The sequence below is a fragment of the Chiloscyllium punctatum genome, chromosome 13 (genome assembly GCF_047496795.1).
Source record: "Chiloscyllium punctatum isolate Juve2018m chromosome 13, sChiPun1.3, whole genome shotgun sequence".
Lineage (NCBI taxonomy): Eukaryota > Metazoa > Chordata > Chondrichthyes > Orectolobiformes > Hemiscylliidae > Chiloscyllium > Chiloscyllium punctatum.
Genome location: NC_092751.1, coordinates 80,541,584 through 80,567,286, shown reverse-complemented (window position 1 = coordinate 80,567,286; position 25,703 = coordinate 80,541,584). Strand labels below are relative to the sequence as shown.

At 55.1% G+C, this 25,703-nt stretch overlaps 1 protein-coding gene and 1 long non-coding RNA gene across 3 annotated transcripts in view; one reads left to right on the top strand and one right to left on the bottom strand.

The window, feature by feature from the left end:
- Positions 1 to 16,846, bottom strand: part of LOC140484569 (uncharacterized) — a 54,978-nt gene extending 38,132 nt beyond the window's left edge. For both annotated transcript variants that reach the window (XR_011962292.1, XR_011962291.1), the window contains exons 1-2: positions 16,466 to 16,846; positions 4,878 to 4,940 (exon numbers count right to left, since the gene is read on the bottom strand). This is a non-coding gene — a long non-coding RNA (uncharacterized lncRNA). The remainder of the gene's footprint in view (positions 1 to 4,877; positions 4,941 to 16,465) is intronic.
- Positions 16,781 to 25,703, top strand: part of LOC140484568 (annexin A7-like) — a 72,233-nt gene continuing 63,310 nt past the window's right edge. The window contains exon 1 of the mRNA XM_072582954.1: positions 16,781 to 16,931. The gene's annotated coding sequence lies outside the window, so the exon portion shown is untranslated. The remainder of the gene's footprint in view (positions 16,932 to 25,703) is intronic.

Genomic DNA, 25,703 nt, shown 5'->3' with positions numbered 1-25,703 from the left:
CAAGGATCTAGCACAGCTTTAGAGGATTACAGGCTAGCTAGAAAGGAGCTCAGAAATGGACTGAGGAGAGCCAGGAGGGGGCACGAAAAAGGCTTGGCAATAAGGATTAGGGAGAACCCAAAGGCATTTTACTCATACATGAGGAATAAGAGAATGATCAGGGAGAAGGCAGGGCTGATCAGGGATAGCGTAGGGAACTTGTGCGTGGAGTCTGAGCAGATAGGGGAAGCCTTAAATGAGTTTTTTGCTTTGGTTTTCACCAAGGAAAGGGAACTTGTTGTAAATGAAAACTTAGAGGAGCTGGGATTCAGTCTTGACCAGATCACGATTGATGAAGTTGATGTGCTAGAAATTTTGGAAAACATTAAGATTGATAAATCTCCAGGGCCAGGCCACGTTTATCCTAAGCTGCTCCGGGAAGTGAGAAAGGAGATTGCTAAGTCGCTGGCGAAGGTCTTTGCCTCCTTACTCTCCACAGGAGTCGTACCGGAGGATTGGAAGGAGGCAAATGTTGTTCCTCTTTTCAAGAAGGGCAACAGGGAAATCTCTGGCAATTACAGACCAGTCTGTGGTCAACAAAGTTTTGGAAAGAATTCTGAGGGATAGGATTTATGACGATTTGGCAAAGCATAGTGTGAATAAAGGCAGTCAGCATGGCTTTGAGAGTGGCAGGTCATGCCTCAGAAATCTTATTGAGTTCTTTGAGGAGGTGTCAAGACAGGTCAACGAAGGTCGAGCAGTGGATGTGGTGTTTATGGACTTCAGCAAGGCATTTGATAAGGTTCCCTGTGGAGGCTCATTCATAAAGTCAGGAAGTATGGGATACAGGGAGATTTGTCTATCTGGATTCAGAATTGGCTGGCTGACAGAAGGCAGAGAGTGGTTGTAGATAGGAAGTATTCTGCCTGGAGGTCAGTGTTGAGTGGGGTCCTGCAGGGCTCTGATCTCGGGTCTCTGGTCTTTGTAGTTTTTATAAATGACTTTGATGAGGAGGTTGAGGGGTGGGTTAGTAAATTTGCAGATGACACTAAGGTTGGAGGTATCGTCGATAGTATAGAGGGCTACTGCAGGCTGCAGCGCGACATAGACAGGATGCAGAACAGGGCTGAGAAATGGCAGCTGGAGTTCAAACTGGATAAATACGAAGTGATGCATTTTGGAAGGTCAAACATGAATGCTGAATATAGGATTAAAACCTATCAAGAGTGGAGGAACAGAGGGATCTGGGTGTGCAAGTACACAGATCTGTCAAAGTTGCCACCCAAGTGGATTGGGTTGTCAAGAAAACATATGGTGTTTTGGCTTTCATTAACAGGGAGATCAGGTTTAAGAGCCGTGAGGTTTTGCTGCAGCTCTACAAGTCCCTAGTGAGACCACACTTGGAATGTTGCATCCAGTTCTGGTCGCCCTACTATAGGAAAGATACAGAGGCTTTGAAGAGAGTGCAAAGAAGGTTTACCAGGATGCTGCCTGGACTGGAGGGCTTGCCTTATGAAGAAAGGTTGAATAAGCTCGGACTTTTCTCTCTGGAGAGAAGGAGGAAAAGAGAAGACCTGATTTGCGGTGTACAAAATAATGAGTGGAATAGAGTCAATAGTCAGAGACTTTTCCCCAGGGCAGGATTGACTGGTACGAGAAGCCATAGTTTGAAGATATTAGGAGGAAAGTATAAAGGAGACGTCAGAGGTAGGTTCTTCACGCAGAGAGTTGTGAATGCATGGAATGCGTTGCCAGCTGTGGTAGTGGAAGCAGAGTCACTGGGGACATTTAAGCGACTTCTGGACATGCACTTGGATAGCAGTGAGTTGAGCGGTGCGTAGGTTGTTACTATATTTGACATTAGGATTATCTCCATCCCTGGGTGGTCTTGAACTACCAACCTTCCAGTTAATAGCTGAACATGTTAATTGCAAAGGAATCCCGAGGGACAGGATTTACATTTTTTTCGAACAGCAAGGACTAATTAGGGATAGTCAGCATGGCTTTGTGCATGGGAAATCTCATCTCACGAACTGAGTTTTTTAAAGAGGTAACAAAGAGGATTGATGAGGGCAGAGCGGTAGACATGATCTATCTGGACTTCAGTAAAGCTTTTGACAAGGTTCCCCATGGGAGACTGGTGAGCAAGGTTAGATCTCATGGAATTCAGGGAGAACTAGCCAGTTGGATACAGAACTGGCTTAAAGGTAGGAATAAGAAGGTGATGGTGGAGGGTTGTTTTTCAGACTGGAGGCCTGTGACCAGTGGAGTGCCACAAGGATTGGTGCTGTGTCCGCTACTTTTCATCATTTATATAAATGATTTGTATGGGAATATAGGAGGTATGTAGACACTAAAATTGGAGGTGTAGTGGACAGCGAAGAAGGTTACCTCAGAGTACAACAGGATCTTGATCAGATGGGCCAATGGGCTGAGGAATGGCAGATGGAGTTTAATTTAGATAAATGTGAGGTGCTGCATTTTGGAAAAGCAAAGCAGAGGACTTACCATTAAGTGTATAAGGTCCTGGGCAGTGTTGCTGAACAAAGAGACCTTGGAGTGCAGGTTCATAGTTCCTTGAAAGCAGAGTTACAGTTGGATAGGATAGTGAAAAAGGCATTTAGTGTGCTTTCCTTTATTGGTCAGAGCATTGAGTACAGGAGTTGGGAGGTCATGTTGTGGCTGTACAGGCATTGGTTAGGCCATTGTTGGAATACTGCATGCAATTCTGGTCTCCTTCCTATTGGAAGGATGTTGTTGAAAGGGTTCAGAAAAGTTTTACAAGCAAGTTGACAGGGTTGGAGAATTTGAGCTATAGGGAGAGGTTAAATAGGCTGGGATTGTTTACCCTGGACTGTCGGAAGCTGAAGGGTGACCTTATGGATGTTTACAAAAACATGACGGACATGGATAGCATGTCCCTTTTCCCTGGGGTGGGGGAGTCCAGAACTATACCGCATAGGTTTAGGGTGAGACGGCAAAGATATAAAAGGGACCCCGGGGCAATTTTTTCACGCAGAGTGCGGTGCATGTATGAAGTGGGCTGCCAGAGGGAGTGGTAGAGTCTAGTACAATTGCAGCATTCCAAAAGTATCTGGATGGGTATATGGATAGGAAGTATTTAGAAGGATATTGGCCAAGTGCTGGCAAATGGGACTAGATTAGGTTGGGATATCTGGTGGGCATGGATGAGTTGGACTGAAGGGTCTATTTCTGTGCTGTACATCTCTATGACTCTAAATACCATGTTTGTGGAATTCATTGATGATTTGTATTGTCTGCATGTGTTTGTCTGGAATTAAGAGGATAAGTTCTAATTCCAGATCACAGCTTAGTTTTTAAACAGCTTTGCTCTTTTTTTCCTTAGGAATTAGTTTTATTTATAATAAGTAGATTATTTTTGAGTTCATTAAAAACTCCTGGTGAGGCTTTCTTCTACTCTTAACAGCAGTACACCATGGAATCAATTGACCATTAACAAACTTATACTAATGGTATATGGAGTAGTGGGACTTGATTCCCAGTGCATGGCCTTAACACTTGGATATTGCTGAAAAAGATACATGTTATCCAAGCTTTTTGTCTTACAGTCAATTGGTGAGGCGATGGGACTGTTAATCCAGAGATCCAGGTAATGTTCTGGGGACCTGGGTTTGAATCCCACCATGGCAGATGGTAGAATTTAAATTCAATAAATACCTGGAATTGAGAATCTAACAGCTGCTATAAATCCATTGCCAATTGTCAGGAAAAACTTTTCTTGAGGGAAAGTAATTGCCATCCTTATTGTTGTGGTTCTGTTCGCCGAGCTGGGAATTTGTCTTGCAAACGTTTAGGCATATACAACCGGAAGCGGCAGAGACAGGCCACTATAAATGCCGGAGGAAACAGCACAGAAGCGCTTCACAGGAGGCTCCCAAGCACTGAGGATGTCACCTAGACAGGGGACGAAACGTTTGCAAGACAAATTCCCAGCTCGGCGAACAGAACCACAACAACGAGCACCCGAGCTACAAATCTTCTCCCAAACTATGGCCATCCTTATCTGGTCTAGCCTACATGTGACTCCAGACCCAGAGCAATGGGTTGACTCTCAACTGCCCTCTGGGCAATTAGAGATGGACAATAAATGCTGGCCCCGCCAGTGATGCCCCCATCCTGTTACAGAATAAAAAAAAATTATAAGAGTACCAAATCTCAAAGGGAAGATTCATTTATACCGTTTGAGAAGAGTATGGTTGGCAAATGGACTCTGGGTAATGAAGGTATTGTCATAGAGATTGCAAATCAGGACAATTGTCCCTCATACTTATCGAGTCCAACATTAGATTTGTGAGTAAATCATAGCATTGTCCAACATGTGAAGAATTACACCAACAATTAATTAAACGTTCTCAGTCAGGCTCACTGTGTGACTAACTTACATTTACTAGAACTTACGATTATTCATATGTAGGGCCCTGCCCTCTGTGAACAGAAAGTACATATTCAGGCTTTGCACCTTTTTTAATTATTCAAAAGTATGAAGAACAATAGTTCCTGGTGCAATTCTTATGGCAACGTGCCAAAACATCAGATTCGACTTGCCTTTTCATACTTCTCATGCTGTAATTATGCTGTGACATGTATACCACCCCTCCCTGCAATGTTTATTCTGTGTATTGTTATTTTCTGCACCAGCCCTGTCCGTTCCGCCTATCAAAGCGCCAGCTCCACAATGACTAAACCGATTCAATGGGAAGCTACTCCACCTTGAGAGGTGTGTTAATGGAAGGTGGTCTTGAGAGTGTCGCACACCAGCATTGCAGAATGAAATATAAATCAGGCTGTGGTAAGAGCACAATAGACTTCATTGCCCCTGGGCTGGGGAGAGGTTTTTATCAAGTGCCTGAACTCACAATCAATGGGCGACTCCTGGGCGAGGTGTCAGAGCGAGCTGTGGCATCCCGTACAGGCTGGGACTGAAATGAAAACAAAGGGTTGCAAATCAACATTCTTCAAATATCCAAGACACAAATAGCCAGATTAGCAAATGATGCAGGGGCGAATGGGAGGAAAGATGGTTAACAATTCGAGTGAGAAACTTTCCTGTCAATCTGACTGCTGAAGCACCAAGAGGGAGAATGGGAAAGTAAAAGAAATGTTCAGCACTAATTAATGCCTTGAACTAAAAAGCAGTTTTATTTAGTTATCTACAGGAGTTAAAACACAGGAAACTGGTGTAAATTATCAGGTGATTAAGTTATGCTACATTAAAGTCAACACAAATCTTTTACAGTCTGGAGACTGCATTAAAGGAGTGTGGGGGCTGGGGAAGTTAGTATGTTTAGGAGAGGGGCAGACGGGGATCAGGAGGGGGGCAGGGGGGCAGGAGTGAGGCAGCGGGTCAAGAGTGGGGCAGAGGGGCACCAGACGCGGAGTGGGAGGGGCAAGGACTGGAGCAGGGGGGTGATCAGGAATATGTTAGAATGGGTCAGAGTATGGCAGAGGGTCTCAGGCAAGGGTGTCAGGAGTGAGTCAGAGGAGGGCAAGAGTGAGGTAAGAGGGTCAGGAGTGTGGCAGGGGGACTTAGTAAAACGGCAGAGGGGTTTAGGAGTCGGATGGAGGGGTAGTGGGGCAGAGTCATAGTTGTTACCATAGAATCATACAGTACAGACAGACCCTTTGGTCCAACTCGTCCATGCTGAGCAGACATCCTAATCTGACCCAATCCTATTTGCCAGCATTTGGCCCATATCCCTCTAAACCTTTCAGATACCTATTAAATGTTGTAACTGTACCCACCTCCACCACTTCCTCTTGCAACTTGTTCCATACACTCACCACCCTCTGCGTGAAAAAGTTATGCCTCAGGTCCTTTTTAACTCTTTCTCTATCACCTTAAACCAATGGGAGGGGGAGATTCAAGATGGCGGCAGTCTGAACACTCTGCTGTCTTGAGCTCTGTGCCATACCCCAGGCAAGGTGGGCTCTCTCCATCTCCCTCCCCCAATTAGTCACTCCTGAGGAAAGTTTGTAGTACAAAGTAGATGGGAGCCCCTTTAAATTAGGATTTGGACTACCTGAAGCTGAAATGAAGACGTCTAAAGGAAACGGAGCTAGGGGAGCATCCACAGCCGCTGCCTCAACTCCCAAGGTGGTGCCTCTACATTCAGTTTGCAAAACTCCATGAAAAAATCGATGAGTGCTGGAGCCAATTACTGCCATGCTGACAAAGCAACAGCAGGAGATCTGGACTTTGGATCGGCGCGTGGAAGTGGTGGATCAAAGGATCGCGGCCTCTGAGGCCGTGACGGAGAGCTCCAAGGGGCAGGTCTGAACCTTGGAAGGCCAGGTTTGGGCCCTGCTGGAGCAAGTAGACGAACCCAAAAACCGAGGTCAGAGAAAAAAAACTTGTGGATCATGGGTTGTCTGGACCATGAAAGAGCGAAAACATTGCTGAATTTCTCGGGAGGTGGTTTCCGGAGTTAGAGTCATAGAGTCATAGAGATGTACAGCATGGAAACAGACCCTTCGGTCCAACCCGTCCATGCCGACCAGATATCCCAACCCAATCTAGCCCCACCTGCCAGCACCCGGACCATTTCCCTCCAAACCCTTCCTATTCATATACCCATCCAAATGCATCTTATATGTTGCAATTGTACCAGCCTCCACCACATCCTCTGGCAGCTCATACCACCCTCTGTATGAAAACGTTGCCCCGTAGGTCTCTTTTATATCTTTCCCCTCTCACCCTAAACCTATGCCCTCTAGTTCTGGACTCCCCAACCCCAGGGAAAAGATTTTGCCTATTTACCCTATCCATGCCCCTCATAATTTTATAAACCTCTATAAGGTCACCGCTCAGCCTCCGACGCTCCAGGGAAAACAGCCCCAGACTGTTCAGCTTCTCCCTGTAGCTCAGATCCTCCAACCCTGGCAACATCCTTGCAAATCTTTTCTGAACCCTTTCAGGTTTCACAACATCTTTCCGATAGGAAGGAGACCAGAATTGCATGCAATATTCCAACAGTGGCCTAACAAATATCCTGTACAGCCGCAACATGACCTCCCAACTCCTGTACTCAATACTCTGACCAATAAAGGAAAGCATACCAAACGCCTTCTTCACTATCCTATCTACCTGCGACACTACTTTCAAGGAGCTATGAACCTGCACTCCAAGGTCTCTTTGTTCAGCAACACTCCCTAGGACATTACCATTAAGTGTTTAAGTCCTGCTAAGATTTGCTTTCCCAAAATGCAGCACCTCGCATTTATCTGAATTAAACTCCATCTGCCACTTTTCAGCCCATTGGCCAATCTGGTCAAGATCCTGTTGTAATCTGACATAACCTTCGCTATCCACTATACCTCCAATTTTGGTGTCACCTGCAAACTTACTAACAGTACCTCTTATGCTTGCATCCAAATCATTTATGTAAATGACAAAAAGTATAGGACCCAGCACCGAGACTTGTGGCACTCCACTGGTCACAGGCCTCCAGTCTGAAAACAACCCTCCACCACTACCCTCTGTCTTCCAGTTTTGAGCCAGTTCGGTATCCAAATGGCTCGTTCTCCCTGTATTCCGTGAGATCTAACCTTGTTGAACTCCTTACTGAAGTCCATATAGATCACATCTACTGCTCTGCCCTCATCAATCCTCTTTGTTACTTCCTCAAAAAACTCAATTAAGTTTGTGAGACATGATTTCCCACACATAAAACCATGTTGACTATCCCTAATCAGTCCTTGTCTTTCCAAATACATGTACATCCTGTCCCTCAGGATTCCCCCCAACAACTTGCCCACCACTGACATCAGCCTCACTGGTCTATAGTTCCCTGGCTTGTCCTTACCACCCTTCTTAAACAGTGGCACCATTATAGCCAATCTCCAGTCTTCCGGCACCTCACCTGTGACTATCGACGATACAAACATCTCAGCAAGAAGCCAAGCAATCACTTCTCTAGCTTCCCACAGAGTTCTAGGGTACACCTGATCAGGTCCTGGAGATTTATCCACTTTTATGTGTTTCAAAACATCCAGCACTTCCTCCTCTGTAATCTGGACATTTTGCAAGCTGTCACCATCTATTTCCCTCCAGTCTATATGTTCCATATCCTTTTCCACTGTAAATACTGATGCAAAATATTCATTTAGTATCTCCCCCATTTTCTGCGGCTCCACACAAAGGCTGCCTTGCTGATCTTTGAGGGGCCCTATTCTCTCCCTAGTTACCCTTTTGTCCTTTATGTATTTGTAAAAACCCTTTGGATTCTCCTTAACTCTATTTGCCAAAGCTATCTCATGTCCCCTTTTTGCCCTCCTGATTTCCCTCTTAAGTATACTCCTACTTCCTTTATACTCTTCTAAGGATTCACTCGATCTATCTTGTCTATACCTTACATATATTTCCTTCTTTTTCTTAACCAAACCCTCAATTTCTTTAGTCATCCAGCATTCCCTCTACCTACCAGCCTTTCCTCTCACCCTGACAGGAATATACTTTCTCTGGATTCTCGTTATCTCATTTCTGAAGGCTTCCCATTTTCCAGCCGTCCTTTTACCTGCGAACATCTGCCCCCAATCAGCTTTTGAAAGTCTTTGCCTCATACCGTCAAAATTGGCCTTTCTCCAATTTAGAACTTCAACATTTAGATTTGGTCTATCCTTTTCCATCATTATTTTAAATCTAATTGAATATGGTCGCTGGCCCCAAAATGCTCCCCCACTGACACCTCAGTCACCTGCCCTGCCTTATTTCCCAAGAGTAAGTCAAGTTTTGCACCTCCACATACTGATTCAGAAAATTGTCTTGTACACACTTAACAAATTCCTCTCTATCTAAACCCTTAACACTATGGCAGTCCCAGTCTATGTTTGGAAAGTTAAAATCCCTCACCATAACCACCCTATTATTCTTACAGATAGCTGAGATCCCCTTACAAGTTCGTTTCTCAATTTCCCTCTGACTATTGGGGGGTCTATAATACAATCCCAATTAGGTTATCATCCCTTTCTTATTTCTCAGTTCCATCCAAATAACTTCCCTAGATGTAATTCCGGGAATATCCTCCCTCAGCGCAGCTCTAATGCTGTTCCTTATCAAAAATGCCAACCCCCTCCTCTCTTGCCTCCCTTTCTATCCTTCCTGTAGCATTTGTATCTTGGAACATTAAGCTGCCAGTCCTGTCCGTCCCTGAGCCATGTTTCTGTAATTGCTATGATATCCCAGTCCCATGTTCCTAACCATGCCCTGAGTTCATCTGCTTTCCCTGTTAGGCCCCTTGCATTGAAATAAATGCAGTTTAATTTATTAGTCCTACCTTGTCCCTGCCTGCCCTGTTTGACTCACTTGTGTTCTCAACTGTACCAGTCTCAGATCGATCTCTTTCCTCACTGTCTCCCTGGTCCCATCTCCCCACCTTACTAGTTTAAATGCTCCCGAGCAGCTCTAGCAAATCTCCCTGCCAGTATATTAGTCCCCTTCCAATTTAGGTGCAATCCATCCTTCTTGTACAGGTCACTTCTACCCCAAAAGAGATTCTAATGATCCAAAAATGTGAATCCTTCCCCTATACACCAACTCCTCAGCCATGCATTCATCTGCTCTATCCTCCTATTCCTGCCCTCACTAGCACCGGGGGGAGAGTAATCCAGATATTACTACTCTCGAAGATCTCCTTTTTAAATTTCTGCCTAACTCTCTGTAATCTCCCTTCAGAATCTCGGCCCTTTCCTTTCCTATGTCATTGGTTCCAATGTGAACAATGGGTCAGAGTCATAGGTCAGAGTCCATGGTTGTACATAGTATATTGACATAGGTAACAGATAGTATATTAGTTAATGAGCAGGAAACAGTATATGGGGATAAGGGCTTTTCAGATTGGTGACCCATGGCCAGTAGGATTCACAGGGATCGGTGCTGGGACTACAAATGATTACAATATATACTATCCGCGGGATCAGTCAACTCTGTTAGTTTGCTTGATGGCAGGTTTTCAATACAACAGGATGCCAAGAGATGGATTCAATTCATGCAACAGCTGAGGGTGGCTCAGTGGTTAGCACTGCTGCCTCACAGCGCCAGGGTCCCAGGTTCGATTCCAGCCTCGATCGACTGTGGGTTTCCTCCGGGTGCTCAGGTTTCCTCCCACAGTCCAAAGATGTGCAGGTCAGGTGAATTGGCCATGCTAAATTGCCCATAGTGTCAGGTGCATTAGTGGGAGGGAAATGGGTCTAGGTGGGTTACTCTTCAGAGGGCCGATGTGGACTGGTTGGGCTGAACGGCCTGTTTCCACACTGTAGGGAATCTAATCTAACCATGAGGACTCTCCTTCTCAACATCTCCCCTCATCCAAGGTGTGGTGAACCTCAGGTTAAGCCACCACCAGCCACGTCTCTCTAATGGGAAAGCAGCCCTCTGGTCTGGTAAGACTGTGGCAACTTTACCTTTAAAATAGATATTATAGACTTGGAGGAAAGAAGTGAATTTGCATATTTGCATATGACATTAAAATAGGTGGAAAGGCAAGGTTGTAAGGTGGAGACGAACAATTTGCATAGAGATTATGTAAGTGGGCAAAACATTGGCCAAAGGTGTATAGTGTGGGAAAATGTAGAGTTGTTCATGCCGTAAGGGAGAACAAATGAATAATATAATTTAAATGGAGAAAAATGCTGAAAGCTGCAACATAGAAGAGTACATTGTGCACAAAATTGTACTGAGGTTGCATGGTGGCTCAGCTGTTAGCACTAAAACCTCACAGTGCTAGAGACTCATGTTTGATTCCACCCTCATGTGGCTATCTGTGTGGAGTTTGCACATTCTCCCTGTGTCTGCGTGGGTTTCCTTTGGGGGCTCTGTTTCCTCCCACAGTTGGAAAATGTGCAGATTGGGTGGATTGTCCATGCTAAATTTCCCCATAGTGTCCAAGTTTGTGCAGAGTAAATGGAAAATGCAGGGTTACAGGAATAGGGAATGGGGAGGGGGAAGAAGTGATGCTCTTCAGAGAGTCGCTGTGAACTTGTGGCCTGTTTCCAAACTGTAGAGATTCTTTAAAAAAAAGGAACACGGGAAACTAAAACACAGGTGCAGCAGGAAGTCAGGAAGGTTAATGGAATGTTGACCATCATTTCAAGGGGGTTGGAATATAAGAGTAGGCAAGTCTTACTGCAAGTGTACAAAGTTCTAGTGAGATCATATCTGCATAATGTGAGCAGCTTTGGTACCCTTATTAAAGAAAAGGTATCATTTCATTTGAGACAGTTCATAGACTTTTCACTCGGATGACCCTGATATGAAGGGATTGTCTTATGAGTTAAACACATTGCGAGTCTACTCAATGAAATTTAGAAGAATGAGAGGTTTTGGATGTAGGTTTGCGGCTGAGCTGGAAGGTTCACTTCCAGACGTTTCATTACTCTACCAGGTAACATTTTCAGTGGCCCTCAGGCGAAGCAATGCTGAAAATTCCTGCTTTCTATTTATATGTTTAATATAAATAGAAATAGAAAGCAGGAATTTTCAGCATTGCTTCGTCTGAGGTCCACTGAAGATGTTACTTAGTAGGGTAATGAAACATCTGGAAATGAACCTTCCAGCTCAGCGAGCTAACCTACATCCAAAACCTCAACCTGAGCTACAAACCTTCTCAAAACTCGCTAAAAATGAGAGGTGATCACACAGTGGATTCTTGAGGGGCTTGATAGGGCAAGCCTCATGGGAGAATCCAGGTCATGAGCACATCGTCTCAGAATAAAGGTGAGTCAGTTTAAGACTGAGGTGAGGAAGTATTTCTTTTCTCAGAGGGTTAGATGTCTTGAGAATTCCATGCCACATAGAGTGGTGCAGTCCTTGATAGAGTCCTCCTGTGTTTTACTCAACGTCAGACAGATAGATTCTGGTTCAGTAGAATAACTGGTTCAGTATGGGCGGCACGGTGGTTAGCACTACTGCCTCACAGTGCTAAAGACCCGGGTTCAATTCCTGCCTCAGGCAGACTATCTGTGTTGAGTTTGCACATTCTCCCCATGTCTGCGTGGATTTCCTCTGGGTGCTCCGGTTTCCTCCCACATTCCAAAAATGTGCAGGTTAGGTGAATTGGCCATGTTAAATTGCCCCTAGTGTTAGGTGAAGGGGTAAATGTCGGGGAATGGGTCTGGGTGGGTCGCGCTTCGGTGTATCGGTGTGGACTTGTTAAGCTGAAGGGTCTGTTTCCACAGTGTAAGTAATCTAATCTAAACCAAGGAATATGGGGAAAGGCCAACAAAATTGGATGTGAAGAATGCAGGTGCAGCCATGATATGATTGAATTTCAAAGCAGAGCAGGCTCAAGGAGCTGAACAACCTTCTCATGTTCCTGTGGCCTCATCTGAAGATGTGATGGGGGAGCAGTGATAGTGGCAGGGGGTAATTGGGGAGCTGGGTAATTGGGTGTGGGGGAGAGGGAGAGATAGTGGGCAATGAGGAGTGCAGAGAATCGGAAATGATATAGGAAGAGGTTGATAGGAGTAGCAATGATGGGGTGATGGAGAAATCCTATCTTGGAGAGCAGGTGAAGGCGGAAACAGTGTTTGGGGGGTGGGATGCCTTGGGGAGGGGTTATGCTCCCTCCCCAAAGATGTGCAGGTCAGGTGAATTGGCTATGCTAAATTGCCCGTAGGTAAAGGGGTAAATGTAGGGGAATGGGTGGGTTGCGCTACGGCGGGTCGGTGTGGACTTGTTGTTTCCACACTGTAAGTAATCTAATCTATGGGGACAGTGGCTGGGGAGGAGGTGGGGGTAATGGGGAAGTAGTATCTGGGGAGGGGGTGATGGGAGAGCAGAGTGTGGTGAAGGGGGTAATGGGCAGCACTGTCTGTGAACGAGGTGGGGTAATAGGGAGTAGTGTCTGGGGAGGGGGTGATAGGGGTCAGTGTCTCAGGAAGAGGGTGATAGGAGGCATTGCCCAGGTGAGTAATGGGGAGATACTGTCTGTGAGAAGGGGGTGGGGATAATGGGGACACTGTCTGGGTGAAAGGGTGGAGGCGATAGGGGAAGGGGGAATGGGGAGGCAGTGCCTGAGAGAGGGAGTGATGGGGGCTCAGTGTTAGGGAAAGGGGTGAGGGTGATGGGAGCACTGTCAGGGGAAAGCAGGTTGAGGGGTGAGGGGTGAGGGGGGAAGGGGTAATGGAATGCAGGGCCAGGAGAGGGTGTGATTGAATTCAGTGTTTAGGGGAAGGGATGGCAGTGATAGGAGCACTGGCTGTGGAAAGAGGTTGTGGTGATGAGGGAGAGTGTATCAGTCGGGGAGGAGGGATAGTGGTTCAGTATCTGTGGAAAGGGGTGGGGGAAGAGGGTGCTGAGGGAGAGTTTATCAGAGGGGTTGGGGTTGTTGTGGGATTGTTCCTGGCAGAGGGGCTTTTGGTGGTTCTTCCAGCAGGAGGGAGTTGGGGTGGGGGAGAGCATTGCAGTTGTTCCAGGGGAAGGGGGTTGGGCTGGAGGGGAGCTGTGCTGAGGGGACAGGTTGTGTTGGTGCGTGATGGTGCCTCTGGGAGGGAGTTGGGGTGGTGGAGGTCGATGTCGAGGGGAGGGGATTGAGGTGATGGTTGGCAGTGCCTGGGGATGGGGTTGGAGTGATAGGGATAGTGCTGAGGGGATGGGGTTGGGTGATTGGGGGCAGTGCCTGGGGGAGTGGGTTGGGTTGGTGGGGTGTAGTGCCTGGGGCAGTGCATGTAGGTTGGGGTGATGGAGGGGTGGTGCCTGGGGGAGTGTGTTGGGATGGTCAGGGGCAATGCCTGGGAATGGGTTATTAGATTGGGGAAACACTACGGGCAATTTAGCATGGCGAATTCACCTAACCTGCACATCTTTGGACAGTGGGAGGAAACCGGAGCACCCGGAGGAAACCCATGCAGACATGGGGAGAATGTGCAAACTCCACACAGTCAGTCACCTGAGTCGGGAATTGAACCCAGGTCTCTGGTGCTGTGAGGCAGCAGTGCTAACCACTGTGCCACCGTGCCGCCCTTAAGGGTTGGGGTGGTGATGGGATGTCCCTGGGGAGGCGTTCCTGCGAGAGGGGGTTTGGGTTGTTGCTGGGGGAGGGGTTTGGATTGTTCCACAGGGAGCGGATTAGGGCTGTTGGGGGATTGTTCCTGGGGGAGGTGTTTGGGGATTTTGGTGGCTTGTTGCTGCAGGAGGGTGTTGGGTTGTTCCTCGGGGAGTGGGTTGTGGCTGCTGGGGAGTTGTTCCTGGGGCAGGGGTTTGGGAATGTTGGGGGTTGTCCATGAGGAACGGGTGGGGTTGTTGGAGTTATTTTCCTGGGGGAGTGAGTTGGAGTTTTTGGGGGCTGTTCCTTGGGCAAGCAGTTGATGTGGTGGGTAGTGGTGCCTGGGGAGGGAGTTAGGTTGGTGGGGAGCAGTATCTGGGGCACGGGTTGGTGTGTCGGGAGGTGCACCTGGGGGAGATGATTAGGATAGTGGTGGAGGGCATAGGCATGATGGAGAGCAGTGCCTGGGCAAGGGGGTGGGGTACATGGGGAGCAGCGCTTGGATAAGGGGTTGGGGTATATGGGGAGTGGTGCCTGGGTGAAGGGATTTAGGGTGGTGTGGGAGCAGTGCCTGGGGGAGGGAGTTAGGTTGGTGGGGAGCAGTGTCTGGGGCATGGGTTGGTATCTCGGGAGGTACATCTGGGGGAGGTGATTGGGGTGGTGGAGCGCGGTGAATGGGGGAGGGCATAGGCATGATGCAGAGTGGTGCCTGGGCAAGGGGTACATGGGGAGCAGTACCTGGATGAGGGCTTGGGGTATACGGGGAGCGGTGCCTGGGTAAAGGGGTTTTGGGTGGTGTGGGAGTAGTGCCTGGGTGAAGGGTTTGGGGTGCTTGGGGGTGGGTGTATGGTGCCTGAGGAGTGGTTTGGGGTGGTGGGGAGCACTGCCTGGTGATGAGGTTTGGGGTTGGGGAGAGGTGCCTGGGAATGGGGGCATAGGGTGCTGATGGGATGTTCCTGCAGGAAGGGGCTGGTTTTGTTTGATGGTTGTTCCTGTGAAGGGGTGAGTGGTGCTTGGCAGTTGTTCCTGGGGGAAGAGGGTTGGGGTTACTGCAGGTTGTCCCTAGAAAAGCAGGTTGGGGGGGGCTGTTCCTGGAGGAGGGGGTTGGTTTGGTTGTTTCTGGGGAAAGTGTTTGGGTTGTCAGGGAGTTGTTCCTCGGGAAGGAGCTTCAAGTTTTTGGGAGGTTATTTCTGGCAGAGGGGATTGGAGTGGTTGGGGAGATGTTCCTGGGGGATGGTGTTGGGTTGGTGGTGGGGGGGGGGGGGGGGGGGTGGTGCTTGGTGGAGGGAGTTGGGGTGAAGATGGCAGTGCCTTGGGGTGGGCATTGGGTTGATGAGGGGCAGTGCCTGGTGGAGGAATTTGAAGTGATGATGGGAGGTGCCTAGGGGAGGGGTTTGGGGTGGTCATGTGCAGTACCTGGGGATGGGGATGGGGTGTGGCAGGATATTCCTGGGGGAGAGGGTTGGGATTGTTGCGGTTATCCCTGAGGGAGAGAGTTGGGGTTGTTCCTGAGAGGGTAGCCAGGTGGTTCCTGGGGGGTGGGGGTTGTTTCTGGAGGTGAGGGCTGTTCCAGGGGGAAGGGTTGGGGGCTGTTCCTAGGGGAGGAGGTAGATTGTTGGGGTTGTTTTTAGGGAGGGTGTTGATGGGGGTTCTTCCTATGCAAGGGGGTTGTTCTAGGGGGCAGGGGTTGTTCCTGCGGGTGAGCAGTCGCTCCTGGGGGAGGGAGTTGTTTTGGGGACAGGTCAGGGGTGTTTTTGGGAGACGGTGTTGTTCCTGGAAGAGGGTGGGGGTTGTTGAGTTGTTGGGTTGTCTCTCCCTGGGACAGTTGTTGGGGGAAGGGGTGGTGTGTCCACGAGAGTCACACAGGCATTCCTAAACACAGACCCTCTCTCATACGCTCACACATGTACTCACCCTCACAGAATTATACCCCTTTACACTCACATACATACTCTCTCACAGACACTCATAACCACCATTCCCACCCCAAACACACACACAAGTTTGTGGGATGAATTTGTACTTGCAGAATAACATTTTATTTTGCTCAAAAACTGCACAAATCCATGTAAGATTCTGTAAATCCACTCTTTAGATGAGAATCAGTCTGCCCATTGTGGCACAGACAGTCACACAGAGGGCAGCTCACACCTTCGGTGCATTATCTGGGCTGACAGGACACCAATTGTTAAAATGTCCACATCCACCTGATGAAGGAGCAGCACTCTGAAAGCTGGTGCTTCCAAATAAACCTGCTGGACTATAACCTGGTGTTGTTTGATTTCTAACTTAGTCCACTTGAGAACGTAACTATATCTAAAGTTTTGCGGTTTACATGTTAAGGAACTGAAACCGACATGGTAATTCCAAAAGATGAGAGACTTAACAAACAATCTGGGTCTTTTTGAACATAAAATTTCAGTTACATCACACTGTAAACTTTTGCTATAAATTCTGTGTCTTACGATCTTATTCTCCACATCCACCTGATGAAGGAGCAGCACTTTGAAAGCTAGTGTTTCCATATGAACCTGTTGGATTATATCCTGGTGTGTGCTGATGAACATTGTCCATCCCAGTCCCACATTAACTCCTCTCCATCATGGCGACGGGCTGAGGGTGGAGCCCGCCAACCCCACATACGCTGCGGCCTTTAACGGACGTGGTTTGTGATTGGTCCATCCTCCGCATCCCTACCGTCTATTGGCTCAAGGCCCGAAACGCCCCGTTCCTGGTTGGCCGCTGTGCCCCAATGCGCCTGCCGGTGATTGGCTGCGTGCTCCGCCCGATCTCGATTGGCTGTAGCCCGAGCCTCCCTGTCTGTGATTGGTTGCCAGTGGTCAGAGCGGTGACTGTTGAGAAAGTCTGGGCCTTCCCGTTGGAATCGCTGCAGGAACTGGAGGGGAGAAGTGCGAGAGGGAAAGGGAGAAGGTAAACGCTGGGGGTGGGGTAAGGGGGAGAGGTAAGGGGGAGGGGTAAAGGGTAAAGGGTAAGGGGAGGGGTAAGGAGTAAGGAAGGGGGGAGGGGTAAGGAAGGGGGGAGGGGTAAGGAAGGGGGGGAGGGGTAAGAGGGGGAAGGAAGGGGGGAGGAGGAGAGGGGTAAGGGGGGAAGGAAGGGGGGGAGGAGGGGTAAGGGGGAAGGAAGGGGGGGAGGAGGGGTAAGGGGGGGGGGAGGAGGGGTAAGGGGGAAGGAAGGGGGGGAGGAGGGGTAAGGGGGAAGGAAGGAAGGAAGGGGGGGAGGAGGGGTAAGGGGGAAGGAAGGGGGGGAGGAGGGGTAAGGAAGGGGGGAGGGGGGAGGGGTAAGGAAGGGGGGAGGGGGGAGGGGTAAGGAAGGGGGGAGGGGGGAGGGGTAAGGAAGGGGGGAGGGGGGAGGGGTAAGGAAGGGGGGAGGGGGGAGGGGTAAGGAAGGGGGGAGGGGGGAGGGGTAAGGAAGGGGGGAGGGGGGAGGGGTAAGGAAGGGGGGAGGGGGGAGGGGTAAGGAAGGGGGGAGGGGGGAGGGGGAAGGGGTGGGGGAGGGGGGGAGGGGGAAGGGGTGGGGGAGGGGGAAGGGGTGGGGGAGGGGGAAGGGTGGGGGAGGGGGGAGGGGGAAGGGGTGGGGGAGGGGGGAGGGGGAAGGGGTGGGGGAGGGGGGAGGGGGGAGGGGGGAGGGGGAAGGGGGGAGGGGGAAGGGGTGGGGAAGGGGGAAGGGGTGGGGAAGGGGGAAGGGGTGGGGAAGGGGGGAGGGGGAAGGGGTGGGGAAGGGGGGAGGGGGAAGGGGTGGGGAAGGGGGGAGGGGGAAGGGGTGGGGAAGGGGGGAGGGGGAAGGGGTGGGGAAGGGGGGAGGGGGAAGGGGGGGGGGAAGGGGGGGGGGAAAGGGGGGGGGGAAGGGGGGAGGGGGAAGGGGGGAGGGGGAAGGGGAGGGGGGAGGGGGGAGGGGGAAGGGGTGGGGAAGGGGGGGAGGGGGAAGGGGAGGGGGAAGGGGAGGGGGGAGGGGGGAGGGGGAAGGGGTGGGGAAGGGGGGAGGGGGAAGGGGAGGGGGAAGGGGTGGGGAAGGGGGGAGGGGGAAGGGGAGGGGGAAGGGGTGGGGAAGGGGGGAGGGGGAAGGGGAGGGGGAAGGGGTGGGGAAGGGGGGAGGGGGGAAGGGGTGGGGAAGGGGGGAGGGGGAAGGGGTGGGGAAGGGGGGAGGGGGAAGGGGAGGGGGAAGGGGTGGGGAAGGGGGGAGGGGGAAGGGGAGGGGGAAGGGGTGGGGAAGGGGGGAGGGGGAAGGGGTGGGGAAGGGGGGAGGGGGAAGGGGTGGGGAAGGGGGGAGGGGGAAGGGGAGGGGGAAGGGGTGGGGGAGGGGGAAGGGGTGGGGAAGGGGGGAGGGGGAAGGGAGGGGGAAGGGGGGAGGGGGAAGGGGTGGGGGAGGGGGGAGGGGGAAGGGGGGAGGGGGAAGGGGTGGGGAAGGGGGGAGGGGGAAGGGGTGGGGAAGGGGGAAGGGGTGGGGAAGGGGGGAGGGGGAAGGGGTGGGGAAGGGGGGAGGGGGAAGGGGTGGGGAAGGGGGGAGGGGGAAGGGGTGGGGAAGGGGGGAGGGGGAAGGGGTGGGGAAGGGGGGAGGGGGAAGGGGTGGGGAAGGGGGGAGGGGGAAGGGGTGGGGAAGGGGGGAGGGGGAAGGGGTGGGGAAGGGGGGAGGGGGAAGGGGTGGGGAAGGGGGGAGGGGGAAGGGGTGGGGAAGGGGGGAGGGGGAAGGGGTGGGGAAGGGGGGAGGGGGAAGGGGTGGGGAAGGGGGGGGGGAAAGGGGGGGGGGGAAGGGGGGAGGGGGAAGGGGGGAGGGGGAAGGGGTGGGGAGGGGGGAGGGGGAAGGGGAGGGGGAAGGGGGGAGGGGGTTGGGGAGGGGGGTGGGGGAAGGGGAGGGGGAAGGGGTGGGGAAGGGGGGAGGGGGATGGGGTGGGGGAAGGGGTGGGGAAGGGGGGAGGGGGAAGGGGAGGGGGAAGGGGTGGGGATGGGGGGAGGGGGAAGGGGAGGGGGAAGGGGTGGGGAAGGGGGGAGGGGGAAGGGGTGGGGATGGGGGGAGGGGGAAGGGGAGGGGGATGGGGTGGGGAAGGGGGGAGGGGGATGGGGTGGGGAAGGGGGGAGGGGGAAGGGGTGGGGAAGGGGGGTGGGGGAAGGGGAGGGGGAAGGGGTGGGGAAGGGGGGAGGGGGAAGGGGAGGGGGAAGGGGTGGGGAAGGGGGGAGGGGAAGGGGTGGGGAAGGGGGGGGGGGAAGGGGTGGGGAAGGGGGGTGGGGGAAGGGGTGGGGAAGGGGGGTGGGGGAAGGGGTGGGGAAGGGGGGTGGGGGAAGGGGTGGGAAGGGGGGAGGGGTGGGGAAGGGGGGAGGGGGAAGGGGTGGGAAGGGGGGAGGGGGAAGGGGGTGGGGGAAGGGGTGGGAAGGGGGGAGGGGGAAGGGGTGGGGAAGGGGTGGGAAGGGGGGAGGGGGGAAGGGGTGGGGAAGGGGGGAGGGGGAGGGGGAAGGGGTGGGGAAGGGGGGAAGGGGTGGGGAAGGGGGGAGGGGGAAGGGGTGGGGAAGGGGGGAGGGGGAAGGGGTGGGGAAGGGGTGGGAGGGGGAAGGGGTGGGGAAGGGGGGAGGGGGATGGGGTGGGGAGGGGGGAGGGGGAAGGGGTGGGAAGGGGGGAGGGGTGGGGAAGGGGGGAGGGGGAAGGGGTGGGAAGGGGGGAGGGGGAAGGGGTGGGGAAGGGGTGGGAAGGGGGGTGGGGGAAGGGGTGGGGAAGGGGTGGGAAGGGGGGAGGGGGAGGGGTGGGGAAGGGGGGAGGGGGAGGGGGAAGGGGTGGGGAAGGGGGGAGGGGGGAGGGGTGGGGAAGGGGGGAGGGGGAAGGGGTGGGGAAGGGGGGGAGGGGGAAGGGGTGGGGAAGGGGGGAGGGGGAAGGGGTGGGGAAGGGGTGGGGAAGGGGGGAGGGGGAAGGGGTGGGGAAGGGGGGAGGGGGAAGGGGTGGGGAAGGGGGGAGGGGGAAGGGGTGGGGAAGGGGGGAGGGGGAAGGGGTGGGGAAGGGGGGAGGGGGAAGGGGGGAGGGGTAAGGGGTAAGGAAGGGGGGAGGGGTAAGGGGTAAGGAAGGGGGGAGGGGTAAGGGGTAAGGAAGGGGGGAGGGGGAAGGGGTAAGGAAGGGGGGAGGGGGAAGGGGTAAGGAAGGGGGAAGGGGGAGGGGGAAGGGGGAAGGGGTAAGGAAGGGGGGAGGGGGAAGGGGTGGGGGAGGGGGGAGGGGTAAGGAAGGGGGGAGGGGGAAGGGGTAAGGAAGGGGGGAGGGGGAGGGAGGGGGGGGAGGGGGGAGGGGTAAGGAAGGGGGGAGGGGGAAGGGGTAAGGAAGGGGGAAGGGGTAAGGAAGGGGGGAGGGGTAAGGGGTAAGGAAGGGGGAGGGGGAAGGAAGGGGGGAGGGGGAAGGGGTAAGGAAGGGGGGAGGGGGGAAGGGGTAAGGAAGGGGGGAGGGGGAAGGGGTAAGGAAGGGGGGAGGGGGAAGGGGTAAGGAAGGGGGGAGGGGGAAGGGGTAAGGAAGGGGGGAGGGGGAAGGGGTAAGGAAGGGGGGAAGGGGTAAGGAAGGGGGGGGAGGGGGAAGGGGTAAGGAAGGGGGGAGGGGGAAGGGGTAAGGAAGGGGGATGGCTAAGGGGAAGGGGTAAGGGGTAAGGAAGGGGGATGGCTAAGGGGAAGGGGTAAGGAAGGGAGGAGGGGTAAGGGGGAGGGGTAAGGGGTAAGGAAGGGAGGAGGGTTAAGGGGGAGGGGTAAGGGGTAAGGAAGGGAGGAGGGTTAAGGGGGAGGGGTAAGGGGTAAGGAAGGGAGGAGGGGTAAGGGGGAGGGGTAAGGGGTAAGGAAGGGAGGAGGGGTAAGGGGTAAGGAAGGGAGGAGGGGTAAGGGGTAAGGAAGGGAGGAGGGGTAAGGGGAGGGGTAAGGGGTAAGGAAGGGAGGAGGGGTAAGGGGTAAGGAAGGGAGGAGGGGTAAGGGGGAGGGGTAAGGGGTAAGGAAGGGAGGAGGGGTAAGGGGGAGGGGTAAGGGGTAAGGAAGGGAGGAGGGGTAAGGGGGAGGGGTAAGGGGTAAGGAAGGGAGGAGGGGTAAGGGGGAGGGGTAAGGGGTAAGGAAGGGAGGAGGGGTAAGGGGGAGGGGTAAGGGGTAAGGAAGGGAGGAGGGGTAAGGGGGAGGGGTAAGGGGTAAGGAAGGGAGGAGGGGTAAGGGGGAGGGGTAAGGGGTAAGGAAGGGAGGAGGGGTAAGGGGGAGGGGTAAGGGGTAAGGAAGGGAGGAGGGGTAAGGGGGAGGGGTAAGGGGTAAGGAAGGGAGGAGGGGTAAGGGGGAGGGGTAAGGGGTAAGGAAGGGAGGAGGGGTAAGGGGGAGGGGTAAGGGGTAAGGAAGGGAGGAGGGGTAAGGGGGAGGGGTAAGGGGTAAGGAAGGGAGGAGGGGTAAGGGGGAGGGGTAAGGGGTAAGGAAGGGAGGAGGGGTAAGGGGGAGGGGTAAGGGGTAAGGAAGGGAGGAGGGGTAAGGGGGAGGGGTAAGGGGTAAGGAAGGGAGGAGGGGTAAGGGGGAGGGGTAAGGGGTAAGGAAGGGAGGAGGGGTAAGGGGAAGGGGTAAGGAAGGGAGGAGGGGTAAGGGGGAGGGGTAAGGGGGTAAGGAAGAGGGGAGGGGTAAGGGGTAAGGAAGAGGGGAGGGGTAAGGGGTAAGGAAGGGGGGAGGGGTAAGGAAGGGGGGAAGGGTACGGGGTAAGGAAGGTGGATGGCTAAGGGGAAGGGGTAAGGAAGGGAGGAGGGGTAAGGGGTAAGGGGGAGGGGTAAGGGGTAAGGGGGAGGGGTAAGGGGGAGGGGTAAGGCGTAAGGAAGGGAGAAGGGGTAAGGGGGAGGGGTAAGGGGTAAGGAAGGGAGGAGGGGTAAGGGGTAAGGAAGGGAGGAGGGGTAAGGGGGAGGGGTAAGGGGTAAGGGGGAGGGGTAAGGAAGGGAGGAGGGGTAAGGGGTAAGGAAGGGAGGAGGGGTAAGGGGGAGGGGTAAGGGGTAAGGAAGGGAGGAGGGGTAAGGGGGAGGGGTAAGGAAGAGGGGAGGGGTAAGGGTGAGGGGTAAGGGGTAAGGAAGGGAGGAGGGGTAAGGGGGAGGGGTAAGGGGTAAGGAAGAGGGGAGGGGTAAGGGGTAAGGAAGGGGGGGAGGGGTAAGGGGGAAGGGGGAGGGGTAAGGGGTAAGGAAGGGAGGAGGGGTAAGGGGGAGAGGTAAGGGGTAAGGAAGGGGGGAGGGGGAGGGGTAAGGGGTAAGGAAGGGGGAGGGGTAAGGGGTAAGGAAGGGGGGAGGGGGAAGGGGGAGGGGTAAGGGGTAAGGAAGGGGGAGGGGGAGGGGTAAGGGGTAAGGAAGGGGGAGGGGTAAGGGGTAAGGAAGGGGGGAGGGGGAAGGGGGAGGGGTAAGGGGTAAGGAAGGGGGGAGGGGGAAGGGGGAGGGGTAAGGAAGGGGGGAGGGGGAAGGGGGAGGGGTAAGGGGTAAGGAAGGGGGGGAAGGGGGAGGGGTAAGGGGTAAGGAAGGGGGGGAGGGGTAAGGGGGAAGGGGGAGGGGGAAGGGGGAGGGGTAAGGGGTAAGGAAGGGAGGAGGGGTAAGGGGGAGGGGTAAGGGGTAAGGAAGGGGGGAGGGGTAAGGGGTAAGGAAGGGGGAGGGGTAAGGGGTAAGGAAGGGGGAAGGGGGAGGGGTAAGGGGTAAGGAAGGGGGGAGGGGGAAGGGGGAGGGGTAAGGGGTAAGGAAGGGGGAGGGGGAAGGGGGAGGGGTAAGGGGTAAGGAAGGGGGGAGGGGGAAGGGGGAGGGGTAAGGAAGGGGGGAGGGGGAAGGGGGAGGGGTAAGGGGTAAGGAAGGGGGAAGGGGGAGGGGTAAGGGGTAAGGAAGGGGGGAGGGGGAAGGGGGAGGGGTAAGGGGTAAGGAAGGGGGGAGGGGGAAGGAAGGGGGGAGGGGGAAGGGGGAGGGGGTAAGGGGTAAGGAAGGGGGAGGGGTAAGGGGTAAGGAAGGGGGGAGGGGGAGGGGTAAGGGGTAAGGAAGGGGGGAGGGGTAAGGGGTAAGGAAGGGGGGAGGGGGAAGGGGGAGGGGTAAGGGGTAAGGAAGGGGGGAGGGGGAAGGGGGAGGGGTAAGGGGTAAGGAAGGGGGGAGGGGGAAGGGGGAGGGGTAAGGGGTAAGGGAGGGGGGCGGGGGAAGGGGGAGGGGTAAGGGGTAAGGAAGGGGGGAGGGGGAAGGGGGAGGGGTAAGGGGTAAGGAAGGGGGAGGGGTAAGGGGGTAAGGAAGGGGGAAGGGGTAAGGGGTAAGGAAGGGGGGAGGGGGAAGGGGGAGGGGTAAGGGGTAAGGAAGGGGGAAGGGGGAGGGGGTAAGGGGCAAGGAAGGGGTAAGGGGTGAGGAAGGGGGGAGGGGGAAGGGGGAGGGGTAAGGGGTAAGGAAGGGGGGAGGGGGAAGGGGGAGGGGTAAGGGGTGAGGAAGGGGGGAGGGGGAAGGGGGAGGGGTAAGGGGTAAGGAAGGGGGGAGGGGGAAGGGGGAGGGGTAAGGGGTAAGGAAGGGGGGAGGGGGAAGGGGGAGGGGTAAGGGGTAAGGAAGGGGGGAGGGGGAAGGGGGAGGGGTAAGGGGTAAGGAAGGGGGGAGGGGGAGGGGTAAGGGGTAAGGAAGGGGGAGGGGTAAGGGGTAAGGAAGGGGGGAGGGGGAAGGGGGAGGGGTAAGGGGTAAGGAAGGGGGGAGGGGGAAGGGGGAGGGGTAAGGGGTAAGGAAGGGGGGAGGGGGGAGGGGTAAGGGGTAAGGAAGGGGGGGAGGGGTAAGGGGGAAGGGGGAGGGGGAAGGGGGAGGGGTAAGGGGTAAGGAAGGGGGGGAGGGGTAAGGGGGAAGGGGGAGGGGGAAGGGGGAGGGGTAAGGGGTAAGGAAGGGGGGGAGGGGTAAGGGGGAAGGGGGAGGGGGAAGGGGGAGGGGTAAGGGGTAAGGAAGGGAGGAGGGGTAAGGGGGAGAGGTAAGGGGTAAGGAAGGGGGAGGGGTAAGGGGTAAGGAAGGGGGAGGGGTAAGGGGTAAGGAAGGGGGGAGGGGGAAGGGGGAGGGGTAAGGGGTAAGGCAGGGGGGAGGGGGAAGGGGGAGGGGTAAGGGGTAAGGAAGGGGGGAGGGGGAAGGGGGAGGGGTAAGGGGTAAGGAAGGGGGAAGGGGGAGGGGTAAGGGGTAAGGAAGGGGGGAGGGGGAAGGGGGAGGGGTACGGGGTAAGGAAGGGGGGAGGGGGAAGGGGGAGGGGTAAGGGGTAAGGAAGGGGGGAGGGGGAAGGGGGAGGGGTAAGGGGTAAGGAAGGGGGAGGGGTAAGGGGTAAGGAAGGGGGGAGGGGGAAGGGGGAGGGGGTAAGGGGTAAGGAAGGGGGGGGAGGGGGTAAGGGGTAAGGAAGGGGGGAGGGGGAAGGGGGAGGGGTAAGGAAGGGGGGAGGGGGAAGGGGGAGGGGTAAGGGGTAAGGGAGGGGGGAGGGGGAAGGGGGAGGGGTAAGGGGTAAGGAAGGGGGGAGGGGGAAGGGGGAGGGGTAAGGGGTAAGGGAGGGGGGCGGGGGAAGGGGGAGGGGGTAAGGGGTAAGGAAGGGGGGAAGGGGGAGGGGTAAGGGGTAAGGAAGGGGGAGGGGTAAGGGGTAAGGAAGGGGGAAGGGGGAGGGGTAAGGGGTAAGGAAGGGGGGAGGGGGAAGGGGGAGGGGTAAGGGGTAAGGAAGGGGGAAGGGGGAGGGGTAAGGGGCAAGGAAGGGGGGAGGGGGAAGGGGGAGGGGTAAGGAAGGGGGGAGGGGGAAGGGGGAGGGGTAAGGGGTAAGGAAGGGGGGAGGGGGAAGGGGGAGGGGTAAGGGGTAAGGAAGGGGGAGGGGGAAGGGGGAGGGGTAAGGGGTAAGGAAGGGGGAGGGGAAGGGGGAGGGGTAACGGGTAAGGAAGGGGGGAGGGGGAAGGGGTAAGGGGTAAGGAAGGGGGGAAGGGGGGAGGGGTAAGGGGTAGGGAAGGGGGAGGGGTAAGGGGTAAGGAAGGGGGGAGGGGGAAGGGGTAAGGGAGGGGGAGGGGGAAGGGGTAAGGAAGGGGGGGAAGGGGTAAGGAAGGGGGGAGGGGGAAGGGGGAGGGGGAAGGGGTAAGGAAGGGGGGAGGGGGAAGGGGTAAGGAAGGGGGGGAGGGGGAAGTGGGAGGGGTAAGGGGTAAGGACGGGGGGAAGGGGGAGGGGTAAGGGGTAAGGAAGGGGGGAGGGGGAATGGGGAGGGGTAAGGGGTAAGGAAGGGGGGAGGGGGAAGGGGGAGGGGTAAGGAAGGGGGGAGTGGTAAGGGTAGGAAGGGGGAAGGGGTAAGGAAGGGGGGAGGGGAACGGGGAGCGGTAAGGGGTAAGGAAGGGGGGAGTGGTAAGGGGTAAGGAAGGGGGAAGGGGTAAGGAAGGGGGGAGGGGGAAAGGGTAAGGAAGGGGGGAGGGAGAAGGGGTAAGGAAGGGGGGAGGGGGAAGGGGTAAGGAAGGGGGGAGGGGGGAAGGGGTAAGGAAGGGGGGAGGGGGAAGGGGTAAGGAAGGGGGGGAGGGGGAAGGGGTAAGGAAGGGGGGAGGGGGGAAGGGGTAAGGAAGGGGGGAGGGGTAAGGGGTAAGGAAGGGGGGAGGGGGAAGGGGTAAGGAAGGGGGGAGGGGTAAGGGGTAAGGAAGGGGGATGGCTAAGGGGAAGGGGTAAGGGGTAAGGAAGGGAGGAGGGGTAAGGGGTAAGGAAGGGAGGAGGGGTAAGGGGTAAGGAAGGGAGGAGGGGTAAGG